Source organism: Anas platyrhynchos, chromosome 7 (genome assembly GCF_047663525.1).
Source record: "Anas platyrhynchos isolate ZD024472 breed Pekin duck chromosome 7, IASCAAS_PekinDuck_T2T, whole genome shotgun sequence".
Lineage (NCBI taxonomy): Eukaryota > Metazoa > Chordata > Aves > Anseriformes > Anatidae > Anas > Anas platyrhynchos.
The window spans coordinates 27192893-27199730 of NC_092593.1; the positions used below are offsets into that span (position 1 = coordinate 27192893).

Consider the following 6838-nt stretch of genomic DNA (forward strand, 5'->3'; position numbering starts at 1 on the left):
AAGAAATCCCACAGCCTAGCAATAGGTGGTGACCTGGGTTTGGGTCCCAAACGCTTGACAAACAGCTCTCTCTATTACTATGGTAGAGAGAGTAATCAAATGGGTCTCAACCACTTGCATGTCTTACACAGAGTGCAACTGACAAAGTCTTCTGCTCTGGAGTTTGCTGCTCTCAACAGATACCAAGGCTTGTATTTGTGACATGCTGGACAGGATGAAAAACTGGAAAGAACATCTGAGTCTTGCAAAGATGGGGTAACTCACACGCTGCTCTCTTTCTCTTGTATTTACCAGCACCTTTCAAGCTACTGCTATTATGCTTTGTAGAGTTTTTAGATTGATCAATGACCTCCTTCTCTTTTGCACAGCCCAGCAATATTTCTTGCCTGAAGGTTATCAAGCAACAGACCAAAAAAAGAGTTTTTCAGAGCAGTTCCAAAGTAAACAACAAGAAACACATATCCGGGGTTCCTAAGTTAGGTTTCTGTAAGAAAAATACACTGCAGTTCCCAGCCACTATAATCCTGGATTTATTCTTGTGCCCCCAGTCTTATTTTTGGATTTAGCTTGCAATTAAGTCTTATTTTTGCACTTAACTTGACTGTGTCAAGGAAGGCGCAGTATTTTCCATCTCACTTGTCAGAAAGATACAGGACACAAGTATGATGCCATATGAAACATTTAAGCAAAAATACTAACAGTAATCCTCAGGGAAACCAACGAGCTCAAGCACGTATTTGGGGTCTATATATACACATAAAAATATAACCATATTAAAAATCCTGATAGGAATCGAACAGAGCAACTACAGAGTAATGAACAGAAAGAGAGCTGATACACCTGGCAGGCAGGGTTATATAGAAAAACTACAGCAATTCTCTCAAACTGCAATGATATCTTTATTGGCAGACTCCTATACAGACCTCCAAAAGACAGCAGCACTGTGCGGGCACACTGCCGGAGACTGAACTCATGCTATGCCTAAAACGAGCCTTTTCATTTAGTTCCATGCTACATACATATACACACACAAATACAACAAAGACTTTTTAATCTCTCAATTCTGATTTAATCTGATGTAGTATTTTATTTTGAGCAAAAGAGACAGGAGTTCTTAACAGAGCTTTTTGCTGCTACACAAAAGTAGCACAAGCATGGAACAGGCACATGTCGCCTAACTGAAGAGAACTGAAACTACACTTAGCTAAATAGTGGGTGGGGGAGAAATTATTTTTGTCCCACAGGATTCAGTACGAGATGACGGAAACATGGACTTCCCCTGGAAAAATCAAAAGCTTAAGCAGCTGTACTTTGCTGCAAAAATATCAGGGTAGAAAACCTTTTGGAGGTAGTTTTGGGGTTTGCAATTACACTCCACGCTGAAGCTGCAAAGAGGTTCAAAACAAACACAATTCACGCCTGCATGTGCTCACACTGGCTTAAGCCACAACTCATGAATGAGAAACCAGAGGCTACTTCTTGAGGAATCTACATTTTCCTTAAACTGGTTCTAAACAAATGATTTAGAGAGTCTGAAGCAACAATGCAAAGAACAGAAGAGAACCCAGCATCTTGTCATTGCGAAATAATGTAGGTAGGACATGAGTGATGCTGAAAAACATGATAGTGGTAAGGGATAAGGTGAATACAGAGCAGTCATGTACCAAATCACACAACATTAGAACTAGGGGCACTTGAGAAAGCTAGATTGACTCAAAATATATTTAAGAAATATTTCTTTATTTTTGCTACTCACAAGTGGTGAACTGCTGAACTTGCTGTCATGAGAAGCTATGGAAGCAGACAGCATCAGCAGGTTCAAAAAGTTCACAGACAATGGGGACAGATACTAAAGGAAATGGGCAATGATATACTCGCCAGCATGCCTAATTTCATAAATACAGATGTCGGAGGATCAAGAGGACAATAAATAAATAAATAAATAAATTAAAAGCAGCTGGGTTTTCATACTGTCCCTAAATAGCATCAGTTAGTCCCACTGTTCAAGACAGAACAGTAGGCAGGATCGACCCCTGATCTTACCCAGCAGGGTACTCCTTATGTTCTTATAACCTTACCCCTAACATTTGTAATTTGATAACATTAATTTCTCCCCTTCTCCCACTTTTTATACCTGAACAGATGACTGGAAGAGAATCCACCTGCCGTGGTAAAAGCCCTATCTGCACATGTAAAGAGCAACAAATTGAGTGCCCTAGTAAGGCTTTCCAGCAAGGACAGGCAGGACCCAGAGCAGAGTCACACTCTGTGACAGCACCACTTTGAGCAGAGCTACTTGTCCTGCTGAGTGCAGCCACTGGTGGCCTGTAAGACAACAGGGAGCGGTTTGCAACGTGACAGCGAAAGAGAAATAAAAGACTTAAACACACACATGCACACACCTGCAACTGTCAGTGCCTGCTGCCAGGCACTGGAAGAAGCCAGCTCCCAACTGCTTTTAGCACTCCCAAAGAGGTGTAATCGGTTTCCTTGCAGCGCACATCAACTCCAAGACAACTAAGTTGTAGCTCTGCACTCCACGTACCCACTCCTCAAACAGTTAAACAGTCCTTTGGAGAGGTCAGGAAATGCTGTCACAGCAAACTTTGGGGAAAAATCTTTGCTAGATCATACTGAGTATCTGTATCATGTCATACTGAAATTTGGTACCCTCATCATCGGTATTTTAGATAAGTTAACGGCTACTAGAAAGCCTGAAAATTTGCAGTCCCAAAACCCAATCAGTAATCCCAAGAAAACCCTGAGCAGAAAATAATTTAAACCATGTGGGTTAGACACGCTCTTAAATGTATGCTCAGAATTTGACATTCAACCTAAATGAGACCAAATTTAGGCAATGGAATCCCCAAATGCGTTGTAAATTGCAACACAATTACACATCCGTGGTTAAAATATGTATAATTAAGAGGAGAACTTAGAGGTTCACAGACTGCATCCAAATAAAAGTCACAACTAAAGACATCTTAACTGTGTTGGTTTGAATTTCCTAACACCAGTGCAGATTTAATGCTATATTGCTTGGTGTGTTCATGAGATTTCACAGACAAGGTACAACAGTCTACACACGCTTCCAAAACCATCAACCTGAGGCTAGAAAGCAAGAACTCAGATCTCCCTGAAGCTCAGCTTTTCCACAAAAACAGGCAGCATAAATAGTAGCTTTACCAATTCTTCAGTTTGACCAAGAGATGAATTCCCTGTGTTCCACTTGCCTGACCCTTTTGCTGGGACCAACAGTAAATATATGGATTTTAAGGTGTTTTGGCAACATGCAATCTAATCCGTTCAGAGATGAGCAGAGACCATAAAAAATCATGACAAAAAGACACACATTTAAAGCTACCTTACTGTAAAACCTTCCCATCAGTACTAGTAAAAATATAAGAAAGAAAGAAAGCAAAAATACTCCTTTTTCTTTCCATTTCATACCAGGCAATGAGCATCTCTCTGGGAAGTGCTCTGTTCTATCAAGAGAAGTTACACCACATCTAATTGTGGTCGACATCAACACCACAAAGCTGTAACTTCTGTCCCCATCCTACAACCTAACCATAACTTTGGCTTAGCTCTGGTCATTCAACAACTCAGACCTCTACCATGCTCAGCTACCAAACCAAGCCTGCTGTAATTCTAGAAACAAAACAGTCTTATTAGTAAAAGCATCCCAAATGAGACAAAAAAACACTTGGAAGCAATCAAAGTCAGCTACATGGATGTTTATAAGGGACAATTTTATTAACCAGAGGAAAATGCTTGTTCAGTAAGACCTCTGAAGAGCCCCACACAAGTACAGGCATTGCATATGTGTGCCTGTACCCAAATAGATCTACCTGCAAGACCAGGGCACTTAACATATAAGATAGTACAACACATTTTTAGTTGCCACCTAGAATCATATTTTGGACTAATTTTGCATGTGAAAATCTACCTGGGAAGACAGAAGCAGCAACAATCGTCCTCATTCTGCCTTTTTAGAAAGCTTCTACTCTGCAAAAAGGCAATTTATATTGCATAAGGACATCCAATATATTAACAGAAAAGCAGCCCTACATTTTAAGCAACACCAACAATATGAATTATGCTTCATAATATAATACAATAAACACAGAACTAAATTTTAGTATTATTCCTAGTAATAACTAAATAACATATAGACTGGTAACAAGTTCCAATTAACAGCAGAAAACATAACTAAGGAGGGGGGAAAGGCACTTTCCTGATCTATTCCTGATCTAAGTAAGGCTCCAGACTGGTTCCATATCACTGGAAGTCTTTTGAACAAGGATTCCTCTATTTGACCTGACAGTCTAAGGCCCCAGTCCTGCAGTCCTATCCACACAGGCAGATTTTCATGCTTGCACAGAAACATCCTTATTTCAACATGGCCATAAACAAGACCAGGGTTTGCCAGGGAGACTGGGGCTGCAGAAAGAAGGCCTTCAGACACGGCAATAAATGGAACATTTAGGCAATTGCAACATCACAAAAAATGCACTTTAAAATGTTATCTCAAAATATCAAAACCATGATCCGGAAAGAAACTAGAGGCTGAAACATACCACAGTATACCTTGCATCTGTACTTGAATTTACAAAAAAAAAAAAAAAAAGCCATAAGTCCAAGTCTTTTATTTATTCAAATAACAGCTAACCTGCACTTGCATATGAAGTTAAACAAAATGCCTTAGCCTCATTTCTAGTCCCAATGGTGCAAAGACAAACAAACTTATTTTCACACAATACCAGAGTATCATTCTTGCTTCAGTGGGAATACTCAATAAATAAAATAAAGCAGCAGAGCTCCTCACAGAGCAGCCTTTTAGCAGTTGTAAGCTATCAAAGTTTCAATATGGTATTACAATAAATTTGTACCTCCTGAGGATCTACCATACTGCGAGAGCATGGTACATGCAACTCTGTAGGACCAGGCCCTACATAAAACTCATTCATTCATCATAGAAGTACTGAAACATCAAAATTACTCCTACTAAGTAAATTCAGGGTTGCGTTCTGTAGACAATTTAGCTTTACAATTAAATTTATCTTACATGTGTATACATTACAAACAAATCACATAAAGGTTGAAGATGGCTGTGAAAATGTCACTGGCCTGCGAGTGACAGCTACACGCAAAACATTAGTGTTAGGGTTTATCCATCATCAGCACTGCCCGGTCAGTAAGGTCTTAGTATGACACTGACAGTACAACGGTGCCCACAGGATAGGACGCTCAGCTGTAAGGGAATGATGCACTGCCCTAAATTTGCCAATTTTAAGTATACCAATCCTCAAAAATTGAGAGCATCCTTAAAATAAACCCTCATCATATGTTGTTAAGTAACAAAGTTAGAACTAACTATAGATCTACATATTTTAATCAGATGGTGTAATATAAGGCTTTAAGCTAAGTGTTGCTGTCATTCCCCAAATTTATTCAAGGTTACTTGTACAAAGCAATTAGCCTTCTAAACTAAAAGACATTTTAAGGAACACTTAATCCAAACTACACATCTCCAGCATTAGAAACCAGAACTATTTCACCTGTGCTGGGTGAAGCGTGTTGGCTGGCTTTCCAGTGGGCTCACTTCACAACTACCAGACGTTCCTTTCCCTGAAAAAAAGCATCCTTTCACTTCCAGCTCCCGGCAGCAGCACCAAGAAGGCAACTCCTAACCCCACACCTGCCCCAAGGACCGACCGGGCCCCGACCCACGCTGGGACCCCTTGCCACGTTTGGGGACACGGGATGGGGCCTGAGTCCGAGTCCCACTGTGCATTGGCTGTTGAGGGGAGACCCTTCCCCTGGCTGGGGTCTGTCCCCCCAGCCCACTCACACCCACCGGCCCGGGTGGGGCTGGGGGTGACCAGGGGACCCCGAGCAGGCCGGGGGCAGCCCCCAGCCGTGGCACATGGCAGGGCAGGGAGGCGAGGCAGAGCTGACCCCTCACCCCCCACCCTCACCCCCGGTTTTGGGGGGCACCCCGATACGGGGGCACAGCACCGGGGGAGGGCACTATAGGCACTCTGATGGCCTCCCCCAACCCCAAAAAGCCCCCCCAAAAAAGTTGCGGGGCGAAACCACCCGGAGCGAGGGGACACAACGGGGACGGGGTGGCGGGCGAGGGGGGGAGGGGGGGCGGCGGCCGCGTCCCGGGGCACCCCCGGCGCATCCCCGCGGCCGCCGAGGGGGGGGCGCCGAGGGGGGGCGAGCACCCCAAAAACGCCGAGAAACTTTCCAGGCCGCGGCCCCGCACGCCCCGCGGGACCGGCACCGCCTCCGCCGCGGCGGCCCCGGACCGGGCTGGGGGCAGGGGTGCCCCCCACCACCATCCCCCCCCGCGCCGCCGCCGCCGCTCATTAAAAGTCATTTTGGGAAATTAATGCCGCCCCCGGCCCCCCCCGGCCCGCGCCCCTCCCGCTGCCGCCCCCCCACTCCCCCCTTCGCCGCCCCGCGGAGGTTGGGGGGGGGGGGGTGGAAGCGGCCCCGCCGCGGCGCCCCCGCCGCCTTCCCCCCGGCCGCCCGGCTTCGGCTCCGGCAGCGGCGGGGCTCGGCCCGCTTTGGGCCCGGGGCCCGGCGCGGGGGGCCCGGCCCGGCCCGGCGGGGCGGGGAGCGGAGCGGCCAGGCCGCGCCGCGCTGAGGCCTAGCGCCCCCCCGCCCCCGTTCTCCCCCGCCGCCCTTCACCTCCCGGGCAAAGGCGCCGCAGCGCCGCGCCCCGAGCCTCCCGCTGGGTCCCGGCCACCGTCTCACCCCCCTCCGGGGCTCCTCTGGGCGCCCGAGAGCCGCGAACCCCCCCCGGCTCCCCGCACCCCCCGCTGCG

At 46.3% G+C, this 6838-nt stretch overlaps 1 protein-coding gene across 5 annotated transcripts in view; it reads right to left on the reverse strand.

Moving 5' to 3' along the window:
• Nucleotides 1-6838, reverse strand: part of INO80D (INO80 complex subunit D) — a 45189-nt gene that overhangs the window by 37904 nt on the left and 447 nt on the right. For 3 of the 5 annotated variants that reach the window (XM_072041070.1, XM_013096877.4, XM_038182559.2), the window contains exon 1: nucleotides 5562-6404. The gene's annotated coding sequence lies outside the window, so the exon portion shown is untranslated. Of the gene's footprint in view, nucleotides 1-5561; nucleotides 6405-6702; nucleotides 6795-6838 lie in introns of those variants that run through there. The other 2 variants (XM_072041069.1, XM_072041068.1) reach the window with 2 other exon arrangements.